This window comes from Rhinoderma darwinii, chromosome 5 (assembly GCF_050947455.1).
Source record: "Rhinoderma darwinii isolate aRhiDar2 chromosome 5, aRhiDar2.hap1, whole genome shotgun sequence".
In the NCBI taxonomy this organism is placed as follows: domain Eukaryota; kingdom Metazoa; phylum Chordata; class Amphibia; order Anura; family Rhinodermatidae; genus Rhinoderma; species Rhinoderma darwinii.
The window spans coordinates 224678883-224703755 of NC_134691.1; positions in this window are offsets into that span (position 1 = coordinate 224678883).

Consider the following 24873-nt stretch of genomic DNA (forward strand, 5'->3'; position numbering starts at 1 on the left):
CCCCCACTCCCACCTCGGACGCGTTAACTTCCATGATAAATGGCTCCATTTGGTTGGGCTGAACCAACACCGGGGCCGAGATAAAGCACTTCTTAAGGGCCTCAAAAGCCTGGACAGCCTCAGGAGGCCAGTGGAGGAGATCAGCACCCTTGCGAGTGAGGTCCGTAAGAGGCTTAGCGATGACCGAGAAGTTAGCAATAAATCTCCTGTAATAATTATCGAACCCCAAGAAGCACTGTAACGCCTTCAGGGAGGCAGGTTGGACCCATTCCGCCACAGCCTGGACCTTGGCGGGGTCCATGCGGAATTCATGAGGAGTGAGGATTTGGCCCAAAAATGGTATCTCCTGCACCCAAAACACACATTTTTCGGTCTTCGCAAACAGTTTGTTTTCCCGAAGGACCTGGAGCACCTTCCTGACATGCTCAATGTGGGAGGACCAGTCCTTGGAAAACACAAGTATGTCATCAAGGTACACTACAAGAAATACCCCCAGGTAATCTCTTAAAATCTCATTTATGAAATTCTGGAAGACCGCGGGAGCATTACACAACCCAAAGGGCATGACGAGGTATTCGAAATGATCTTCGGGCGTGTTAAACGCAGTCTTCCACTCATCCCCCTCTTTGATGCGGATAAGGTTATACGCCCCCCGTAGATCAAACTTAGAGAACCATTGGGCCCCCTGAACCTGATTAAAGACATCAGGAATCAAAGGAAGGGGATACTGGTTCCTTACAGTGACCTTATTCAAGTTACGGTAGTCAATGCATGGCCTAAGACCACCATCCTTCTCCCCTACGAAGAAGAAGCCAGCACCTACCGGAGAAGTAGAGGGGCGAATGTAACCCTTGGCCAGGCATTCCTGGATATACTCTCTCATGGCTTCACGTTCGGGACAAGAGAGATTAAATATCCTACCCTTAGGGAGCTTAGCTCCTGGTACCAAATCGATAGCGCAATCGTATTCTCTATGAGGGGGTAACACTTCGGAGGCCTCCTTAGAGAAAACATCAGCGAAGTCCTGAACAAACTCAGGTAGCGTGTTCACCTCCTCAGGGGGAGAAATAGAATTAACAGAAAAATATGACGTCAAGCATTCATTACCCCATTTGGTAAGATCCCCAGTATTCCAGTCAAACGTGGGATTATGCAACTGCAACCAGGGAAGGCCTAAAACCAAATCGGACGATAATCCCTGCATTAACAGTACAGAGCACTGCTCCAAATGCATGGAGCCAACAAGTTCAAAAACAGGGGTATGCTGTGTAAAATAACCATTAGCAAGAGGAGTGGAGTCGATACCCACTACCGGGACAGGTTTAGGCAAATCAATCAAAGGCATAGCTAGAGACATAGCAAATTCCACAGACATGATATTAGCAGACGACCCTGAATCCACGAAGGCACTGCCGGTAGCAGATCTACCACCAAAAGAGACCTGAAAGGGAAGCAAGATTTTATTATGTTTCATATTTACGGGAAATACCTGTGCGCCCAAGTGACCTCCCCGATGATCACTTAGGCGCGGAAGTTTTCCGGCTGCTTATTCTTACGCCTAGGACAGGTATTCACTTGATGCTTGTCATCCCCACAATAGAAGCAGAGACCATTCTTCCTGCGGAACTCTCTACGTTGTTGGGGGGACACGGAGGCCCCGAGTTGCATAGGTACCTCTGAGTCTTCCATGGAAGAACGAAGCAACGGAACCTCGGGAGGCATCATGGGGGAGTCAGAGGAGAAAACACATAAACGTCCACGTTGTCGTTCCCTGAGACGTCGGTCAAGTCGTACCGCTAAAGCCATAACCTGGTCTACGGAGTCAGAAGAGGGATAGCTAACTAGCAGGTCTTTCAGGGCGTTCGACAGACCCAACCTAAACTGGCACCTTAAGGCAGGGTCATTCCACCGAGAAGCTACGCACCACTTCCTAAAGTCAGAGCAATACTCCTCAACAGGTCTCTTACCCTGACGTAAGGTAACCAGCTGACTCTCGGCAAAGGCAGTTCTGTCAGTCTCGTTATAAATGAGTCCGAGAGCAGAAAAGAAAAGATCAACGGAGGAAAGTTCAGGGGCGTCAGGAGCCAAGGAGAAGGCCCATTCTTGGGGCCCTTCCTGGAGCCGGGACATAATTATACCCACCCGCTGGCTTTCAGAACCTGAGGAGTGGGGCTTTAAACTAAAATAGAGCCTACAACTCTCCCGAAAGGAGAGAAAAGTCTTCCGGTCCCCTGAGAACCGGTCAGGCAACTTGAGGTGGGGTTCAAGAGGTGAGGTGAGGGGCACTACCATGGTAGCATCAGGCTGGTGGACCCTCTGAGCCAGGGCCTGGACCTGTAGGGAGAGACCCTGCATTTGCTGAACCAGGGCCTCAAGGGGGTCCATAGTGGTGTGAGGGACTAGGGTAGAGTAGGTATATGGCTTGTGATTATGTAATGACAGGGATAGGGAAACAGGTGAGCCCTAATCTACCCGCCACTCAGTCCCTGCCTACTTGCAACGACCCTCCCTAGGCGACGGGGTACAACTGGGCGACGGTCCCTACACTCAGTAAGTGCACGACAGACAACCAGACAAGGAAACACAGAACAAAGGGTAACGGGGCAGTTGCCCACGGCAACACCGTGAGCAACAAGAGTAGTAAACGAGCCGAGTCAAACCAGGAGAGTACGAGGTGCCAAACGCAGAGCAGAAGAGTAGTCAGTAAGCCAGGGTCAATACGAAGCAGGGACAAGTAGTTCAAGAAGCTGCAGCAGGGCCAGGAAACCAACAGAGAAGATCACAAGCAAGGAGGAACAGAAAAGGCAGGTATAAATAGACAGAGGGCGGGAGCTAGCTCCGTCTGTCCAGGCTGTGATAGGCTCTCCCACTCCTAAGCCTGCCATCCTGAGTGGTGGAAGATGGAGTCAGTCTCACAGACATAGAAGCAGGTGCAGACTGATTACCCTATGGGCATGGATACAGAAGCTGTGCCTGGCAGATCCTTAACAAACTCAGTACATATATAAAGCACCAGAACAAAGCTCAGTACATATATACAGCACCAGAGCAAAGCTCAGTACATAAATACAACACCAGAACCAAGCTCAGTACATATATACAGCACCAGAGCAAAGCTCAATACATATATACAGCACTAGAACAAAGCACAATACATAAATACAACACCAGAACCAAGCTCAGTAAATAAATACAGCACCAGAACAAAGCTCAGTATATAAATATAGCGCCAGAACCAAGCTCAGTATGTATATACACCACCAGAACAAAACTCAGTACATAAATACAACACCAGAACCAAAATCAGTACATTTATGCAGCACCAGAGAAGCTCAGTACATACATATAACACCAGAACCAAGCTCAGTACATAAATACATCACCAGAACCAAGCTCAATACATATATACAGAACCAGAACAAAGCTCAGTACATAAATACATCAACAGAACAAAGCTCAGTACATAAATACAGCACCAGAACAAAGCTCGGTACATAAATACAGTACCAGAACCAAGCTCAATATATATACAGCACCAGAACCACGCTCAGTACATATATACAGCACCAGAACAAAGCTCAGTATTTATATACAGCACCAGCACCAAGCTTAGTACATATATACAGCACCAGAACGAAGTTCAGTACTTATATACAGTACCGAAGAGAAGCTCAGTACATATATGCAACTCCACTAACAAGCTCAGTACATATATACAGCACCAGAACAAAGCTCAGTACATATATACAACTCCAGAACCAAGATCAGTACATATATGCAGCACCAGAGAAGCTCAGTACATATATACACAACTCCAGTACCAAGCTCACTACATATAAACAGCACCAGAACAAAGTACAGCATATAAATACAGCACCAGAACTAAGCTCAGTAAATATATACAGTACCAGAACCAAGCTCAGTACATAAATACAGCATCAAAACCAAGCTCAGTACATGTATATATGCTGTCATTTACAGCGTGATCTCGCGAGATTACGCTTGCTGTGCTGTAAATCCCACACAAACGTTACCGAATTGTTGGGATTGTGAATAGACATCGCGTCCTGGCTGGAAGCAATGTCTATTCACTGTCAAGACACTTCAGTAATGTTAATGCGTGAGTAAGTGACAGCACATCATGATCTAGCAAGATCACTATGTGCTGAATAAATGAATGGAGAGAAGTGTATGACGCTGAATGGTTAGTGTCATACACTTCTCTCCACAACGCCCACTTGGTCAAAAAGTAAAAACACGCCCAGTTGGGCATTAAGAAAGACATTAGCATAAATCTAAAATAGGTCATAACTCCGTCAAAATTGATCATTTTTCTAAATAAAAAACATTGCTGTAATCTACATTACAGCACCAATCACATTATGTAAGAGATTACACTTATAATGTGGTGACAGAGCCTCTTTAAGTGAAAGAAAGCAGTTTTTTATTTTATAACAGCGTAAACATCATAAAAGGCGCTATAAATTTGTTATTACGGTTACAACGATACCGAATATGTGTATTTTTTATGTATTGAGACTTATTTTAATGTTTATTGTAAAAAAAAAAATGTTTTCTTTAGATTTAACATTACTTATTTTTTTTTCTACTTTTTTATTTTTGAACTTTAATGTACTAGCATATATATCTATATGCCAGTACATTAGCCGGTGTACTGACAGTACACAGGCAGTTGTTATGACATACTTAAGCATGCCCTAACAACAGGAAATATGGTCAGACAGCCCTGGGGTCCTTCAATGGACCCTGGGCTATCTGCCCATATATGGTATATATTCATGGGCAAGAACAGCCGGGCGGCTTCCAGTAAGCCTCGTAGACCACAAACCGCAATGCCAATGTAGAATCTCCTCCTTAGGATGATGCAGAGGGAGTTTCTTCACAGTTGCAGGCAACTGCCAAAGCGCTGCCAGCAATCCTCATGCCTGCCATTGACAACCGTCTTGTTATGTTTCAATCATTCTTGGATCAGATTGTTTCGCAAGTCACAGCGCATGATGCTAGACTCACTGGAGAGGAACAAAGGGTGTCTGATTTGGAGGACTCTGTCCATACACTCACTGATCAACTAGAAGAAAAAAGCCAATTAGTAACATCTCTTCAAGATACATTGGATGACTTGGAGAACAGAAGTCGACGCAATAACTTACGACTTATTGCAGTCTGTGCGTCCCCAAGACTTGCTGAAGTTCACATCTGAATGGCTTCCTCAGACTTTTCATGTAGTGCACCCTAGAGAGTCAATACTAGAAGAACGGGCGCGCAGGATTGGGCCAGACAGAGAGGCTAAGTCAGCCAGACCTCGTCCGGTCGTATTTAAAGTTCTCAACTTCCAAGACCAAATAAAGATCATATAAGCAAATAGAAAATCTTCTTCCTTGTCTTATGAAAATCAACGTTTATTGCAGTTTCAGGACTTTTCGGCTTTTGTGGCGGCCCAGCGTAAAGCCCGAAACTCTGTGTGTAAAGTCCTAGTAGAGAAAGGTATTAGATCCAACCTGCAATACCCGGCGAAGCTTCGCTTCTCTCACAATGGCAGAGCCTGGATGTTTGAGGATCCGCAACAGCCTTGGACCTTCTGCATTCTTCTACCCAAGCCCCACAACCTGCTTTTCCTTCTTGAAATGGAAGATATCACTGTTTTTTCCTGATTAACTACTGATGGCCCTCATGTGGCTCACAGTTGCTTACAATAAGAAATATTCCTATGTTTTGATGACACATGTTTTGCTGATTTGGTCTGGATTGTCAGCTAGTTGTCGTTTTCTAGTTATACCAGGGGGATTGGAATTTCTGTGTGATCTTATACAGGGTTACAATTTGGGAATTGGAGGAACAAACCTGCTCGCTGGGATGGGTTTATGTCTCTTATTTATACACATCAATCTAGTTCTAGGTTTCCTCTTATGGGGACAGCTTAATGAGTACCAATACAGCTATACCATCCTCAATACTGAGAACCCTAAAATGGTGTTCATGAAACGTCGATGGCTTAAATTTACCAGTTAAACTAAAAAAAGATCCTCAATCATATACATAGATTAGATCCGCATGTAGTTTTTCTCCAAGAAACACATTGGATTAAAAATAATCATCCAATGTTTCGTAGTGGAAAATATCCCACTTGTCTTAAAGGCTCTTTTTTTAAAAAAAAAAAGGTTATTGGTGTGACAAATTTATTTAGCTCTCAGATCCGCCATGAGGTCATTGATAGGTTTGAAGGTCCAGTGGGGAGGTTCATTGTGGCTAAAGTAAAAATTGAAGGTCAAATATTCTGTTTGATTAATTTATATGCTCACACTGCTCCTAATTTTGCATTCTTTAAAACATCGTTGGAGGTAATTGCAAATTGGGATGTGTCTAATGTTCTTATGGGTGGAGATTATAATGGGGTGCATGATTTAACAGTTGATCAGTTGGGCCCTTCGGGATCCTCTGCCTCGAGTGGACGTACCCCAATTCAATTCTTGATGGAACACTTAGATTTGATAGATCTATGGCGTCTGCAGCATCCAGACGGACAAGATTTTAGACATTTTTCCCATGCCCATGATTCTCATGCACGTATCGATTACTGGTAAACATCCTCTTCACTTTTTACTTACATTGTTAACAAACATATACATGATATTCATATCTCGGACCATGCAACCATTGTCATAGAAACCTTTCTGGTTAATCCTATAACTCAATTTAAACGTTGGCAGTTCCCCTCATATTGGTATTACACTAGCGATTTTCACATTACTCTCAGAGGATTTTGGGAGACATATCTTGATGACCATCTCAAGCGTGTAGATGATATTAACGTATTTTGCTCCACTTCTAAGGCAGTACTTAGGGGCCAGCTCATGGAATAGGTCTCTCGAAAACGAAAAGTACTTTCCCAAACTATCAAACCAGCTCAGATGATGCTTACGGTAGCATATAAGAAATACAAGCTGAATGATACACCTGAGAATCACCAAGTATATCTAGATGCCAAGACTGCTGCTGACACATTGGCACATGAAAGGGCCCTTACCAATTTAGATTACCAAAAACACAAATACTTTCAATGGGGTAACAAGCCTGGTAGGCTACTTGCTTCCATGACTAAACATTTCAGGATGGCAACGAGAGTGATGAAACTTAACCCCCGGATGATTCAGTGATAACAGATCCTCAGACTATCAGTGCTGAATTTGGAACCTTTTATAAATCTCTTTATGAGGAGGTACCAATGGATTTGCACGAGGGAGTTAAATTTCTAAAAACAGCTAAAGTTCCTAAACTAACTAATAATCACCATACTGCCCTTAACTCAACAATTACTCTTGAAGAAATTCAGACAGCTGTAAAATCCCTTAAACTCACTAAGGCTCCAGACCCTGATGCATTTAGTAATAAGTATTATCAAATTTTGGGACCTTTACTTAATAATCATCTGTTGACTCTTTTTTTTAAGTCCTTTTATTTTCCGTTTTCCCAATAAACTAGAGACGATAGTGCAAACATCTGCAGCACAAACATCGGCTCGCAGGCCATTATAATTCCTACATTAAGTGAAAACATAACAATAACGCACATCTGATACAATAATTAAACAGACACCTTGTGCACCCTGAACCCGCAGCCATGCACAAAGGTCCGTGGGTAGGCATATCAGAGAGAGATAGTAAAGCAAAAAAAAATGAAAAAAAAGAAAAGACAGAGAGAGGAAAAGAAGGGAAGAAAACTCACAATGCCCCCTATGCCTCAGGATTATATTCATGAAGCCATAATATTCCTGAACTCGACAGAAGATTGGAATCTAACCCAGTGATACCAAGTTTTGAGAAATTTAGCATGGGTCCCTCTCATGGATGCCGTGAGATCCTCCATTCTCATGATCTCCTGGATCTTACCGAACCACATACCAATCGACGGAGGGCTAGTTTGTTTCCACAGCGCTGGGATACACGCTCTAGCTGCATTCACCAGATGGTGAACCACAGAGCGACGATACATAGATAATGGTGCCTCGCACAGATGGAGCAGGAAGAAGGCCGGCGTACGCGGAAGATTGAAATCCGTGAATTTGGAGGAGATACGCCACACCTCTGACCAAAAATCTGTTAGCAGCGGGCACTCCCAGAAGATATGTAAGATTGTGCCCACCTGGTCTCCACATCTCCAACACAGCGGCGAAACTGCAGGAATCATTGCATGCAACCTGGCAGGCACTCTATATCAACGCGATAAGATCTTAAAACCCGCCTCCTGAAACCTGCTAGCCATGGCGGATTTATGTGTCATTGTGAACAAACGGTCTTTATGTTCTGCGGTAAATGTTAGGCCCAAGTCCCTCTCCCAGCTGAGCAGGTAGGAAGGTGTGGGAAGATTAGATGGGGAAATCAGTAGGATATATAGCCTGGACAGAGAGTGACGTAACGTGCCTGTACCTGTACAAAGGAGCTCAAAAGGGGAATTATTCCGCGCATATTCCGAAGGGTTAGGCAAGGACACGAGAAAATGTCTCAATTGAGTGATCTGCCAAGCGGTAAAAGGGAGAGGATCTGTCAGAGATGCTAATTGTGGGCCAGTCATCCAAGCCTCCCCTTGTAAGAAATGCGCAGCATGCCCCTTACCTGCCCGCAGCCAACGCCGGAATGGACCCCTTTCTCGCCCCGGAGGGAATGCGGGATTGCCCAGAACTGGGAAGAGGGGGGAGGGAGACGGAGAAATCTCTTTCCGGGGAAAGAGTCGGGATGCAACCGCCAATGTGGGTCCAATCGTCGGGTGTGTCCACCGATAGGGGAGTATCCCTGCCCAAACAAGGCAGAGCCTGCAGAGGAACTGCCAGCGTGGACTGCTCCATCAAGACCCACTGTTTAACGTCAGTGTGCCTGAACCAATCCAGAATCCGTGACAGGTGTGAGGGCTGGTAATAAGAGACAAAGTCCGGAAGACCTACCACACCCTCACACCTGGCACGGAAAAGCATGGATCGGGCTATACGTGCTGGTTTCCCCACCCACATGAATCTATGGAGTTAGGACAACAGAGCTTGAAAGAAGGTGCGGGGGATATGAATCGGCAGGGCCTGAAAGAGGTACAAGATCTGCGGCAGGATATTCATTTTAAAAATTGCAGACCTGCCAAACCAAGTAAAGGTGTCCCTCATCCAGGAATCCAGATAGCTCTTTACACGTTGGAGGAGGGGAGGGTAGTTAACTGCGTAAAGGCGAGATAGATCCCTGGAGAGCTGGACCCCCAAATACTTGAGCGAGTCTCTCGCCCATTTGAAAGAGAAGGACCCCGACAGATCTTCCACCAAAGACTGCGGCAACGAGACATTGAGAGCCTCCGACTTCTGATAATTAATTTTGAAGTTGGACAATTTAGAGTATCTACTCATCTCCGCCATGAGATTGGGCAAGGAGATCCTGGGCGCGGTGAGAATGAAAAGCAGGTCATGCGCATACGCAGCGACCTTATGGGACCGTCCTCCCAACGATACACCCGCTATGTCTAAATTGGAGCGAACCTGACACAGGAAGGACTCCAGGCACAGAATGAAAATTAAGGGGGACAAGGGACAACCTTGCCTCGTGCCGTTAGAGATAGCGAGCGGGGACGAAAAAGTACAGTTGACCTTAACCCGGGCCGAGGAAGAGGAGTAGAGGCTCGAAATCCATTGCATCATGTGAGTGCCCAACCCAATATGCCGCAAGGTGGCCAGCATAAAGTCCCAGTCGACCCTGTCGAAGGCCTTCTCCACATTCGTGGACAGCAAGAGCGTGGGCATGGCCGAGGCAGCCGCGTGGTGTATCAAGTTTATTGCCCTTGTGGTATTATCCCGAGCTTCCCTAAGAGGCATGAAGCCTACCTGATCGTAATGGATCACATTATGGAGGAGGGGGGTAATCCTATGGGCCAGGATCTTAGCAAACAGCTTCAGATCCACGTTTAGCAAAGAGATGGGCGATAGTTTTGACACATGGATGGATCCTTCCCCTCCTTGGGTATCACCGTAATGTTTGCCCGCAGTGTGTCCTGAGGAAGGGAGCGCCCCTCAGTAAGTGAGTTGAAGGCATGCAGGAAATGGGGAGAGAGCAGGTCCGAGCAGACCTTATAGTATTGTATGGGCAGGCCATCAGGACCCGGCGCCTTCCCTGTTGGTGAGTCCTTCAAAGCCCATGACCACTCCTCCGGGAAAATAGGCTACTCCAGGACAGCAATAGCCTCCTGGGGGATACATTTCATCCTGGAGGACCGAAGGTATGCCTCTATCTTCTCCAGTCGGCTCCCCCCATCCGCAGATGGAGAGGCCCAAGGAAGATTATAAAGGGAGTAGTAATAGGCCCGGAAGTCCTCAGAAATGTAATGGGGAAGGCGCATACGCCTATTGATGGAAACCTGGATATGGGGAACTTAGGTACGTGATCGGGTTTTCCTAAGTGCCCGCGCCAGGGTCTTACTAGGTTTGTTACTGAATTCATAGAAATTACGTCTGCATATAACCAGGGAGGCCCTAGCCTTAGCAAGGCAGAGGGAACGAACCTGAATCCGCAGCTGCCCCAGCTCCGCCCTCACAACCCGATCCAAGGAGGCCTTATGGGACTGTTCCAAGAGATGTATGCGGGACAAAAGATCCAACAAGTGTGCCGTCCTCTTCTTTTTAAGTTTAGAACATATACGGATGAAGGAACCGCGGATCACACACTTATGCGCCTCGCAAATACAAAGCGGGTAGACCTCCGGGGAAACATTTGTGTCAAAATACTCCCGGAGATCCCGGTGAATGTCCGATACCACCGTCGAGTCCTGCAAGAGCGAGTCATTCAAGCGCCACTGCCAGGAGCGAGGGTGGGCCGCTGGGAGTGAGAGGGAAAGAGTGACGAGAACATAATCCAAGAAGGTAATATCATCAATGGAGGCTGAGGAGAGGTTGAAGAGGTGGGAGTGACGTAGGAAGAAATAGTCCAATCTGGAGTATGTGTTGTGAGGGGCCGAAAAGAAAGTATAGTCTTTTGTCGATGGTCGATGTCGGTGCTCGTGCAACAACCGACGTATACGACGGTGAGCTGACCTGGGTAAAGACGAGTGCCCGCGCGAGGAGTCTAATGTAGGATCTAAGGTGACATTCAAACCCCCCCCCCACAGTATTAGAGTGTCTTCCAGGAAGCCATCCAACTCAACCAAAACCCTCTCCAAGAAGGCAACCTGACCAGTGTTAGGGAGATAATATGAAGCCAGTGTGAACAGTGTCTTAGCCAACCTACCTTTCACGAAGAGATACCTTCCCACTCCATCCGCCCGAGTCTCCACATGGTCCCAGTGAAGAGACCGTGAGATCAGAATGGAGACCCCTTTGGTCTTGGAATCAGGTGACGCACTATGGTACCCCCCCCCCCCCGTAGATTGGGAGTCCATCAATTTTGGTATGCAATCTGCCCGGAAGTGTTTTTCCTGAAGAAACGCCACCTGCGCTTTCTTCTTCCAGAGGAGACGGAGAATGGAGGATCGCTTTTCCGGGATGTTCAGGCCCTGTCCATTCAGGGAGACAACGGTGATGTTAGACATATTGGGAGAAAAGGAAAAACAGAGAAGAGAAGGCAAGGGGGAAGAGAAAGAGAAAGACCCCCTTAGACAGGACAAAAGTATCAAGAAATTAGAAAAATACTGCCCTACTAGAAACAGAGTACAAAAACCCTCACCAACTAGTCGCGTGTTATGTCACCCAGGAGGAAAAATACCCCCTGACCACGACACAACAACACGGAACCCTAATGGGGAACGAAGAACAACAGCGGAGCAAAAGAAGCTATCCCTCAAGGAAATACAAATTAAACTAATAAGATCAAAATGAGCTAGACGGAACCCCGGACCCAACCGTCAAACTATTGTGGACAATGTGGGCCTCCCGGCCCCTGACAGCTAAACAGATCTAAATCCCCCAAAACAAGAACCCCAGACCCAACATACTGAACATAGTGTCCCGTTCATGAACACCACCAGTTCCGACATCTGCCTTTCATGAAGAACGCTGCAAAGGAAAAATTAAGCACAGAAAATCTTCAAACCATAATCAAGGCCCCTGTGGTGAGAATAAAACTAGAAGGTCAAAATCCTGTAGGTCAGTCTCTGCGAGGGGAATGCCGTCCACGTGACCTCAGCGCGACAGACCCGTCTCTGGAACGAGGCGGATTCGGCGCGCGCAGGATCCGGGTAGGAACCTCCTCTGGGAAAGAGCGATGGGGGGGGCTCTGTCCAATCCGGGAGCCGCACTGGGGAGATCTCCAGAAAACGGAAGGCTTCTTCCAGATCATCCGGAGAGCAAACGAGTGTCCCTGACGGCGAAGTATGATGTGGAAGGGATGGCCTCCAGCAAGGGGCGGACAACCCTGCGCATGTGGAGAGTCAGTCTGGAGACATCCAGCAAGACAGTAACCTCTGAGCTGTTGAAGGGAATGGCCCCCTTCTCCCATGCCCTCCGTGCAATATCCTCCTTCTGCTTGTAAAAGTGCACTCTGCATATGACATCCCGCGGATGATTACCTTCCCTGGTCCGGGGGCCTGCCAATCTATGCACCCTGTCCATCACAATGGCCATATCACGTGGTCTGTCCATGAGCTTATTGAAGATATGAGTAACCGCATCATATAACCCCTCCGGGGGCACAGATTCTGGGATGCCTCTCAGATTGTTCCGCCTCCCCCAATTTTCCACATCATCCAGGTGTAATGAAAAATCCCACATTTGGGAAGATTGGGTTTCCACAGTCTGAGAAAGAACAGAGATGTCCAAGGTGTGGACAGAGTTCTGGCATTCCAAAGTGTTCACCCATGCCGCCAATAAGCATACCTCTTCTGAAACAGCCCCAATGGCCCTATCGTGCGTCTCTTCCAGCCGGGAGAGGCGTACATCCAGGTCAGATTTGGTGGGCAATACCCGCACAATTTCCCATAACTCCGCTAGTGTCCGTTCCATGGAGGGGGTGGGTCCCGGGGATGAGGCAGCATGGTGGTCCCCCGAAAAAACTGATGGGGTAAGTGGCCCCCTCAAAATGGCCTGCGTCCCATGACTGAGGTGCAGCCAATCCACTGGGGGCGTGTGCCGCTGCGCGGCGAGGTAAAATGGCGCTGGGACCACCACGCCTTGCAAGGCCGTGCGGCCATCTTCCTGTCCTGACCCAGGCTGGGGCTGGAGGGGAAGAAGGACATCCATCACCAGCGAAGGGGACGCCCCAGACATGACTGCTGTACCCTGACCTACCTCCGATGGTGAGATGACAGGAGAGCAGTCCTGGGAGCGGCAGCCGAGGTTCACCGGTATGGAGGAGCTGGAGGCAGGTGAGCACTCACGTGCTGGCGGGGTCTGACTGCGGCCTACAGCGGAAGTGGAGGAAGGCCGCGGAAAAGCTCCGTCTTGTCGGGAACGGAGGAACCGGTCTATGGACGGGGTGCCGGGAGTGACCAAGAGGCTCTTGCGGTGCCTCCACTTCGTTATCGCTCGCCTGGAACAGGTAAGTGAGCCCTTTGTGGGCGATTTAATGAAGTGTGGGTCCGGAGCTCCAGGGAAACACGTCTTCACACTGCCATGTCGAAGCCACGCCCCCCTGTTGACTCTTTTTACAAACATAATTCAGACTAAATCTATTCCAGACAGGTTCCATGGGGCTTGCAAAACGGTTCTCCTAAAAACAGGTAAAGACCCACTTCTCACAAGCTCATATCGGCCCATTTCACTCTTAAATTCTGACTTTAAGTTGTCTACCAAAATTCTAGCTAGCAGACTACAATCTATTCTCCAAAATTATTACACCTTCTCAAACTGGTTTTACTCATGGTAGATCACTCAACCTATAATATTAGAACAGCGATTTGTGCCATTACTCATTCCTGTATTAACCTGTTCACGCGCTGCTCCGCAATAGTACGTCCTGCAGAGGGGTTGCTTCCCGCATCAGGACGTACAGTTGCGCAGTAGTTCCCGGCACACACTGTCCTAACGGACAATGTCCGGGAACCGGGAGGTCAGCTGTCCCTGACAGCTGACACTCCAGCCTTGCCGGTCAGCGGACCATCACCGCTGATTTCGGCAATTAACCCCATAAATGCGGCGACGATTGCGTTCACCACATTTAAGGGGTTTGAAGCACATCGGCAGCCTCCACGAAGTGATTGTGGGGGCTGCCAATGCTTGTCGTGGCAATCGGAGGTCAGACAATGACCTCCGGGTTGCCATGTACGGAAGCCTCGGAGGATCAGCCTCCGGCCGGTCCTCCGAGACTTCCTGACAGTGTGACTGTCACGTCACGACAGTTGGAATACATTACACTACGTAGGTAGTGTAATGTATTCCAGCAGCGATCAGAGCTGCAAGTCTAAGTGTCCCCTAGTTGGACAAGTTAAGAAAGTAAAAAAAAGTAATAAAAATGTTTGCAAAAAGTGTAAAAATAAAAGTTATAAGTTATATAAACAAACACTGCATTTTTTTCCTATAATAAGACTTTCATTATAGGAAAAAAATGAACATGTTAAAAAAAGCAGTGTTATTTGTTGCCCCACGATGAACACCCCAAAAAAATCTACACCAGAATCGCTATTTTTTGGTCACCACTCCTCCCAAAATAGAGAATAAAAAGTGATCAAAAAGTTGCATGTACCCGAACATAGTACCGATAAAAACTACATCCCGTCCCGCAAAAAACAAGCCCTTACACAGCTTTGTGAACTGAAAAAATAAAAAAGTTATGGCTCTCAGAATATGGTGACACAGAAAATAAATTATTTTATAAAAAAGTGATTTTATTGCGCAAACGCTGCAAAACATAAAAAAACCTATATACATGTGGTATCGCCGTAATAATATCAACCCGCAGAATAAAGTAAAATTGTCATTTATAGTGCACGGTGAACGCCGCAAAAACTAAACTAAAAAACATTGTCATAATTGCTTGTTTTTGGTCACCCGGCTTGCAAAAAAATGTAATAAAAAGTGATCAAAAAAATCGCATGTACCCCAAAATGGTACCAATGAAAACTACAGATTGTCCCGCAACAAATAAGCCCTCACACGGCTCCGGTGGTGGAAAAAAGAAAGAAGTTCTGGCTCTCAAAATACGGCGATGCAAAATTTGCAGTGTTTTCTAAAAGCGGGCAACATCCGACACCATTTATCAGTGCGACACCGGCCACACATCTATGAATTATTATTTATTTACCGCATTATTATACCCTCTTATTATGCCCTGATGTTCTCCACACAGATTACATATTCCCCCACATTATAAACTGATATACCAGCAAAACCCAAAACAGAAAAACTATCAAGCAAAATCTGCACTCCAAAAGCAAAATGGCGTCCCTCCCTTCTAAGCCCTGCAGCGTGTCCAAACAGCAGTTTGCGTCCACATATATGGCATCGCCATACCCGGGAGAACCCGCTTAATGTTTTATGAGGTATTTGTCTTCAGTGGCACAAAAAAACAAGATATTATGCACTAAAATGGCATATCAGTGGAAAATTGCAATATTCACACCATCCGCTGTGCATTAACCCCTTTGCGCACTATGACTTAATAGCACGTCATGGTGCGGGGGTTGATGTATGGAGCGGGTTCACGTGCTGAGCCCGCTCCATACGCTGCGGGTTTCAGCAGTGTATTACAGCTGACACCCGGGAATAACGGACAGGAACAGAGATCGTGCGGTCACAGAAGCCTGTAAATATAACAATATACTGCAATACATTAGTATTGCAGTATATTGTACCCGCGATCCAATGATCGCTGGTACAAGTCCCCTAAGGGGACTAATAAAATGTGTAGAAAGAATTAAAGTTATTAGTAGTAAGAAAGAAAAAAGTTTAAAGTTATAAAAGAAAAACTTTTCCCTTTTTTCTTCTAAAGTAATGTAAAAAAATAAACAAAATTGGTATCGCTACGTCCGTAAAAGGCCGAACTATTACAATATACCATTATTTAACTCGCACGTTGAACAGCGTTAAAAACTTAAATAATTTAAACTGCCAAAATCGCTGTCGTTTTCATTTTTACCGCATGGCGAAAGCTGTAAAAACGAAAACCCCAAAAAATGGAATCAGATTTTTTTCCTATATTACTATATTTTCCTATTTTTTTTTCAGTTTCCCAGTACTTTTTATGGCACTTTAAATGGTGTCAATACAAACTAAAATTCCTCTCGCAAGAAATAAGCCCTCACATCACTCTACTGACGGAAAAAGAAAAAAGTTATGGCTCTTGGAAGGCGGGGAGTGAAAAACGAAAATAAGAAAGAAAAAAATGTATCAGTCATGAAAGGGTTAATTCATTTCTAATGAAAAAAAAGTATGACCACATGTGGGGTATTTCCGTACTCGGGAGAATTTGCTTTACAAAAATTGGTTGTTTATTTCTCCTTTATCCCTTGTGAAAATGAAAAAATTCAACATTTTAGTGGAAAAAAATAGTGATATTAATTTTCTCCGCCTAATTCTAATAAATTCTGCAAAAGACTCGTGGAGTCTAAATGCTCACTATACCCCTAGAAAAATTCATTGAGGGGTGTTTCCAAAATGGGGTAACTTGGGGGGTTTCCACTGTTTTGGTCCCTCCAGGGCGTTGCAAAGGCGGCATGGCACCGAAAAACAAACCAGCAAAATCCGTGCTCCAAAATCCAAATCGTGCTACTTCCCTTCTGAGCGCTGCCATGGGTCCAATCAGCAGTTTATTACCACATATGGGGTATTGCCGTAATCAGGAGAAAATGCTTTACAAATGTTGTGGTTCTTTTATTCCTTTATTCCTTGTAAAAATTTTACATTTCTATGCTTTTTCAGAAAAAAAGTAGATTTTCATTTTCACTGCCTAATTCCACTAAATTCTGCAAAAAACCTGTGTGGTCAAAATGCTCACTACACCCCTATATAAATTCCTTGAGAGGTCTAGTTTCCAAAATGGGGTCAATTTTGGGGGGTTTCCCCTGTTTTGGTCTCTCCAGGGCGTTGCAAACGCGACATGGCACCGAAAACCAATCCAGCAAAATCCGTGCTCCAAAATCCAAATGGCACTCCTTCCCTTCTGAGCCCTGCTGTGGGTCCAATCAGCAGTTTATTACCACATATAGGATATTGCTGTAATCAGGAGACATTGATTTACAAATGTTGGGGTGACTTTCTTCATCATTTCCTTTTAATTTTTACAGACTAATTCCAATATATTTTGCGAAAAACCTGTGTCCTGAAGGTCAAAACAGGTTGGGTCCTGAAGTGGTTAAACGGCAAATGAAAAATATCTTGTTTAGTCTGGATGCTGATAAAGCATTTGACCGGTTGTCTTGGGCCCACATCTTTAGGGTCCTGAAGTTTCGATATTCAAAATTTTGGGAAGTATTTCATTTTAGTTCCAGCTAATTACTTTAGTCCTCTATCTATGGTATGGGACAATAATTTCTCTTCCCCCATATTCAATACAATTAGAGGCACGAGACACTTTTCCCTCTTTTATTTAATTTAGCCCTCATTTTGTGGTATACAGGTTGGTGACGAAGAAACTAAACTTCTGGCCTTTGCCAATGATGTTCTTCTACTAATGGCTTTGGTAAAGTTTCTGGTTTTATGGTAAATTTTTGTAAATTGGAGGCATTGCCTATATTTGGATCAGCCAGAAAACATTGTTTCCAGAGCTTTCCATTTCAATGGAGTCCTAGTTATATTGCATTCTTACAGATAAAATTATCACCTCATCCTGCTTCTCTCAACTCGACAATTATTGCCTCTCTCGTACAAGTCTTGGCAACATTTTAAAACAGCTTTCTCAGTACGATACCATCTAATCAAGACTGCAGCTTCCCCTAAATTGCTGTATCCTAATCAGACCCTTCCACTTTTACTTAGAAATTCTGGTGTAAAGCTTTTATCTAAAGCCTTTAGGACTTTAACTTGGGGGAGAGAATGGCGCAGTCGCATCTGCTTATTTAAATTACAACAACATAAATCGTTGGTAGGTTTAAATTGACCTAATCTTCAATTATATAGCCTATTTTTGGCTCATTCTCCCATAAAGGTATGGGAGCACAGCCCGTAAAACGCAAAAGATAGGACATGTTCTATCTTTTGCGGTACAGTTCTACGGTACGGACAAGTATCCATAGCGAAACGGAAAGGTGTCCATGGCCAATAGAACTGAATGGGTCCGTAATTGCAGACCATATTACGGTCCGTAATTGCGGACCGTGTTACGGTCCGCAATTACAGAGAGTTTTTACAGTCGTCTGCATGGGGCCTTAGAAGCTCAATATTATCCTCATATCTCTTTGGAGTTATTACTACACCTCTCTGATTCGGAACACCTGGCAGGGGTAAGAGAGACACGTGCTTTGGTCAACAATTCAGGTGCGCAGACAATTAAGGAAAATGTTAAAGATAGATAGTAAATATTCTCTTTTCCTGACATTTTGTGGTTACTCACGTTTTTTGGAAGGGCGACCGCTAGCGATATTCAAGGCGTTGTCAGCTCAGGGAATTAGCTTACTCCTAGATTTTCTGGATCAAAAATATTCTGTTTTATCCTCTGAGGAGGCATGTCTATAATTCCCAGTGTTAGAAGGTTCCCAATTTGCTTTTCTACAGGCGCGTAACTATCTTGTACAAACTTTATCTGAAATAGATACTGAGTCCTTAGATTCCTACATACATTTATTTTAAAGAGAGCACGAGTTCATCTTAGCTCTATTAGTTCCGTTTATAGGATAACCAGACCGTCTTTAGAATTGGATAAACTCACGACGGGTCCTGCTAGATGGTCTCAGGATATTTCTGATCTGAAGGTAGAGGATATATTGAATGTCACTCTGAGGGCTTATATACACGAACGTGATATACACTACCCTTCAAAAGTTTGGGGTCACCCAGACAATTTAGTGTTTTCCATGAAAACTCACACTTATATTTATCAAATGAGTTACAAAATGACTAGAAAATATAGTCAAGACATTGACAAGGTTAGAAATTATGATTTTTATTTGAAATAATAATTTTTTCCTTCAAACTTTGCTTTCGTCAAAGAATGCTCCATTTGCAGCAATTACAGCATTGCAGACCTTTGGCATTCTAGCTGTTAATTTGCTGAGGTAATCGGGAGAAATTTCACCCCATGCTTCCAGAAGCCCCTCCCACAAGTTAGATTGGCTTGATGGGCACTTCTTGCGTACCATACTTTCAAGCTGCTCCCACAACAGCTCTATGGGGTTGAGATCTGGTGACTGCGCTGGCCACTCCATTACAGATAGAATACCAGCTGCCTGCTTCTTCCCTAAATAGTTCTTGCATAATTTGGAGGTGTGCTTTGGGTCATTGTCCTGTTGTAGGATGAAATTGGCTCCAATCAAGCGCTGTCCACAGGGTATGGCATGGCGTTGCAAAATGGAGTGATAGCCTTCCTTATTCAAAATCCCTTTTACCTTGTACAAATCTCCCACTTTACCAGCACCAAAGCAACCCCAGACCATCACATTACCTCCACCATGCTTGACAGATGGCGTCAGGCACACTTCCAGCATCTTTTCAGTTGTTCTGCGTCTCACAAATGTTCTTCTGTGTGATCCAAACACCTCAAACTTCGATTCGTCTGTCCATAACACTTTTTTCCAATCTTCCTCTGTCCAATGTCTGTGTGCTTTTGTCCATATTAATCTTTTCCTTTTATTAGCCAGTCTCAGATATGGCTTTTTCTTTGTCACTCTGCCCTGAAGGCCAGCATCCCGGAATCGCCTCTTCACTGTAGACGTTGACACCCCACTTTTTTTCCGGGTATTATTTAATGAAGCTGGCAGTTGAGGACCTGTGAGGCGTCTATTTCTCAAACTAGTGACTCTAATGTACTTGTCTTGCTGCTCATTTGTGCAGCGGGGCCTCCCACTTCTCTTTCTACTCTGGTTAGAGCCTGTTTGTGCTGTCCTCTGAAGGGAGTAGTACACACCGTTGTAGGAAATCTTCCGTTTCTTGGCAATTTCTCGAATGGAATAGCCTTCATTTCTAAGAACAAGAATAGACTGCCGAGTTTCACATGAAAGCTCTCTTTTTCTAGCCATTTTGAGAGTTTAATCGAACCCACAAATGTAATGCTCCAGATTCTCAACTATCTCAAAGGAAGGTCAGTTTTATAGCTCCTCTAAACAGCGAAACTGTTTACAGCGGTGCTAACATAATTGCACAAGGGTTTTCAAGTGTTTTCTAATCATCCATTAGCCTTCTAACACAGTTAGCAAACACAATGTACCATTAGAACACTGGCGTGATGGTTGCTGGAAATGGGCATCTATACACCTATGTAGATATTGCATTAAAAACCGGACGTTTGCAGCTAGAATAGTCATTTAGCACATTAACAATGTATAGAGAGTATTTCTGATTAATTTAATGTTATCTTCATTGAAAAAAACTGTGCTTTTCTTTCAAAAATAAGGACATTTCTAAGTGACCCTAAACTTTTGAACGGTAGTGTACGTCCGTGCAATGCGCGTGATTTTCACGCATGTCGTACGGTCCTATGTTAGTCTATAGGGCCGTGCAAGCAGGCAGTCCGTGATTTTTGCGCAACGTGAGTCCGTTGCGTAAAACTCACGAAATGTCCTATATTTGTGCGTTGTTCGCGCATCACGCACCCATTGAAGTCAATGGGTGCGTGAAAATCACGCATGCCACACGGAAGCACTTCCGTGGGACGAGCGTGATTCGCGCAACAGCTGTCAAACTATGAATGTAAACGAGTGTCATAATGATGGCGGCTGCGCGAAAATCATGCAGCCGCGCATCATACGGGGCTGACACACGGAGCTGTTGAGTGCCTTTTGCGCATGCAAAATGCCGCGTTTTTTGCGGGCGCAAAACGCACACGCTCGTGTAAATCCACCCTTAAACTGAAAAAGGCTATTCCAGTAAGTAGTTACCAGGACATGGCCACGATGATATTCCACAGAGCATACATCAGCCCATATAACCAATCCAAGATTTCTCCAGGTTCTTCATATATGTGTGCTAAATGTGGTCTTCCCAATGTTAATATTTTTCATAATCTTTGGGACTGCCCAAAAATTAGGGAATTATGGGAGGAATTACGAAATTATCTATGTACTACTTACAATTTATTGTTTCCCCTTACCCCTGAATGGGTTTTATTTAATATATGGAATTCTGAGTATGACCGAATAGCTACGCAGGTCCGGCAGTTTTTTGGGCGATAGCTGTTAGGAAAAGTATTTTACACCACTGGCTAATGTGTGTAACCTTTTACTCTTTCTTAAAAAATGCAATAAAAAATAGTTTTTTTAAAAAAAAAAACAGAAACCTAGCAGAACGAAGGCAAACTGAAACCAACTGAAAGACAGAAAATACCTTTAGAATCAATGGTATTGGAAAAAGAAACTATACTTTCCATTTATCTTTCCGTTCATCTGTTCCTTTGACGGAACAGATGAACGGAAAGACCAAACGGAAGGCAAATGTGATGTGAACAGGCCCTAAGCTGAACAACCTCTTTTAAATTGTGAAAACAATCCTCTCAAAAGTGTCTGTAAACACTGTATAGTCTTGACAGTTCACATAGCTATTAACAGGATTGGTATAGCATTCTTATGTGTCACTTTGGGGGCATGTAGAAGCTAGAACAACAATTAAAACATCTGAGACTTAAAATATATTATTAATCATGAAAGATCCATCAATTAAAGCGGATCAGTCAGATAGTTATGCTGCTCTGTCTGAGGGAAGCAAAAGACAAAAAAAAAAGGAACTGATTTCAGTGTGCTGTCACGCCATAGTTTAAAAACTGTGAGGAAATAATAAAGTACATTGGAAAATGTTATAACTTTTAATTATACAGAAAATAATATCTAATAATTGACAGCAAAATTAAATCAGCGTGTCTGTTACTACTTCATGCTGTCCCTCAGACAGGGTAGCATAAATATCTGATAGATCCTCTTTTAACAATCACCTTTGCATTGTAGTTAAAACAATCGTTACTAACTGATGTAAACTTGTCCTGTTGGATGGAGCAAGTATTGGACCTGCTATAAACGTTTTCTAGGTTACTACTATTTTAAATATGGGAAAGATGGGGGCATGGATAGTGGAAACTGTTTGAGTATCTTTGCATGCATTACCTTATGTGAGCTGATGAAGAAAATGTGATTGGGGCAAATAATCCTGTCTATGGCCAGCTCTAAGCCCTTATTCACACGACAGGGTTTCCCGGCCGGGTGACGGCCGTTCATAAATCGGCCGTCACCCGGCTGCATTAGGAACAATAGACCCCTAATGGGGCTATTCATACGACCGATTTTTTTGACGGCCCGGGAAACCTGGCCGTCAAAAAATGGGACATGCCCTATTTTCATCCATTTACCCGGCCGCCCGGCTCCAATAGAAGTCTATGGGGCCGGGTAATACACGGCCATCACCGGAATGTGTCCCGAGTGATGGCCATGTATTCCGTCGCTCACGCTCTCTCTCCTCCTCCTCCTCACAGTGCAGAGTGCATGTGAGGAGGAGGGTCTTTTTACGCTCCCTGTAGAAGTCGGAATCTCCAATCCCCGGCCGGGGATTGGGGATTCCGCTACAGGAGAAGTGAGTGACTACACTGTCCATATATGGATACAGCGACGTCACTCACTTCTGAAGCGGAATCCCCGACACCTTGGCCGGGGATTCCACTACAGGAGAAGTGAGTGACTAAGCTGTCCATATATGGACACGGCAACGTCACTCACTTCTGAAGCGGAATCCCCGACACCTTGGCCGGGGATTCCGCTACAGGAGAAGTGAGTGACTACACTGTCCATATATGGACACAGCGACGTCACTCACTTCTGAAGCGGAATCCCCGACACCTTGGCCGGGGATTCCGCTACAGGAGAAGTGACCGACTACGCTGTCCATATATGGACACAGCGACGTCACTCACTTCTGAAGCGGAATCCCCGACCCCGTGTCCGGGGATTCCGCTACAGGAGAAGTGAGTGACTATGCTGTCCATATATGGACACAGTGAAGTCACTCACTTCTGAAGCGGAATCCCCCGACACCTTGGCCGGGGATTCCGCTACAGGAGAAGTGAGTGACTACGCTGTCCATATATGGACACAGCGACGTCACTCACTTCTGAAGCGGAATCCCATTTTAAAACGGACAGGGAAAAAAACAGATGCAATACGGGTCAAAATCGGTCGTTAAAAACGGCAACACGGCCCGGAACGGAATCGGAACGGATGCAAAACGGATGCAAACCGGCCGGGAAAAACGGCCCAAATCGGACCCTGTCGTGTGAATTAGGCGTTAGAATCATAGTGTCTTGTTTTGTATTAGTGAGATAAAGTGGTTATCCCTCAATTCATTATTATACTTCTCTGTTAGATCAGGCAAAACATACTTTCTCAACTGACGTCTTAGGGCCTGTTCACATGGGGGATTGTGCAGGCAGAAAATAATCTGTCATTTTTAGTCAGGTTTTGACCTGTCTGCACCTTCTTGCATTTTTCGCCACTGGGCAAAAAAACGCAGCGAAAAACGCTTTTTCTGCCTCCTATTGATTTCAATGGGAGGTCACAGGCGGAGCGGCGGCAAGAAAGAACATGCCGCGGCAAGAAAGAACATTCCACTTTTTTTCCCGTGAGTGGCTAAAAGCCGCAACGGAAAAAAAGGTTCCTCCCATTGTAATCAATGGGAGGTGTTTTCTGGCATTTTTGGGCACTGATTCTGACGCGGTTTCCGTGTCAAGATCAGCGCCAAAATCTCTTTGTTGAATGGGCCTTAGCGTCCAGTGCTCAGTAGCTCCATCCCACCATCCGGATCCCCTTGCACAAGGCCGGGCGGCAGAGTGATTCCTGCTATTGTGCAGGCTACATTAGGTGGATGTTTTAAGGGGATGAAAAGAACACCAGGAGACACAGTAACCAGTATGTAACAGTAATAATAGACACTCGAGCATTATTTTAAAATGTTTCTAATTGAGAAGTTGCCTCTAACAGAGAAATGTAATATTGAATCATGGAAAAGCCCCTTTAACTTCAAACTCCTGCGTCCATTGGGCAGAATGATGACCTGATAAAGGATGGTTTCTATTTGAACTAGGGTTCAATCTAGAGTTTTTATTTCCGTATCCTCAAATGTCGGTGCAGGTTGGTACTTCTTTTTTTTATTCAGAAAGAAAAAATAAGTGAAGAAAAGTAGAAGTTTTTCCGTTTTATATCTATTCTGGAATAAGGCTGAAAAAAAATGCATACAAAACAGTACTAGGTCAACAAGACCTTAGCGTTTTGCTGATTAAGGCCTCATGCACACGACCGTAAAAACTCCCGTTATTACGGGTCGTAATCACGACCCGTAATAACGGGCTCATAGACTTCTATTGGCGACGGGTGCCTTCCCGTTTTCTCACGGGAAGGTGCCCGTGCCGTTGAAAAAGATAGAACATGTCCTATTTCAGGCCGTAATAACGGCACGGACAGTCCATAGAAGTCTATGGAGCTCTCGTAATAACGGGTGGCTACATGTGTGCACCCGTCATTACGGCAGCGTTGCTAAGCGACGTCAGTAAATAGTCACTGTCCAGGGAGCTGAAAGAGTTAACTGATCGGCAGTAACTCTTTCAGCACCCTGGACAGTGACTACCGATCAGTATAAACCTGTAAAAAATAAAAATAAAAGACGTTCATACTTACCGACAACTTCCTGCTTCCTCCAGTCCGGTCTCCCGCCCGTTGCCTTGGTGACGCGTCGCTCTCGACATCCGGCCCGACGTCCTGGATGACGTTTCAGGCCATGTGACCGCTGCAGCCAATCACAGGTCAATCACAGGCTGCAGCGGTCACATGGACTGCCGCGTC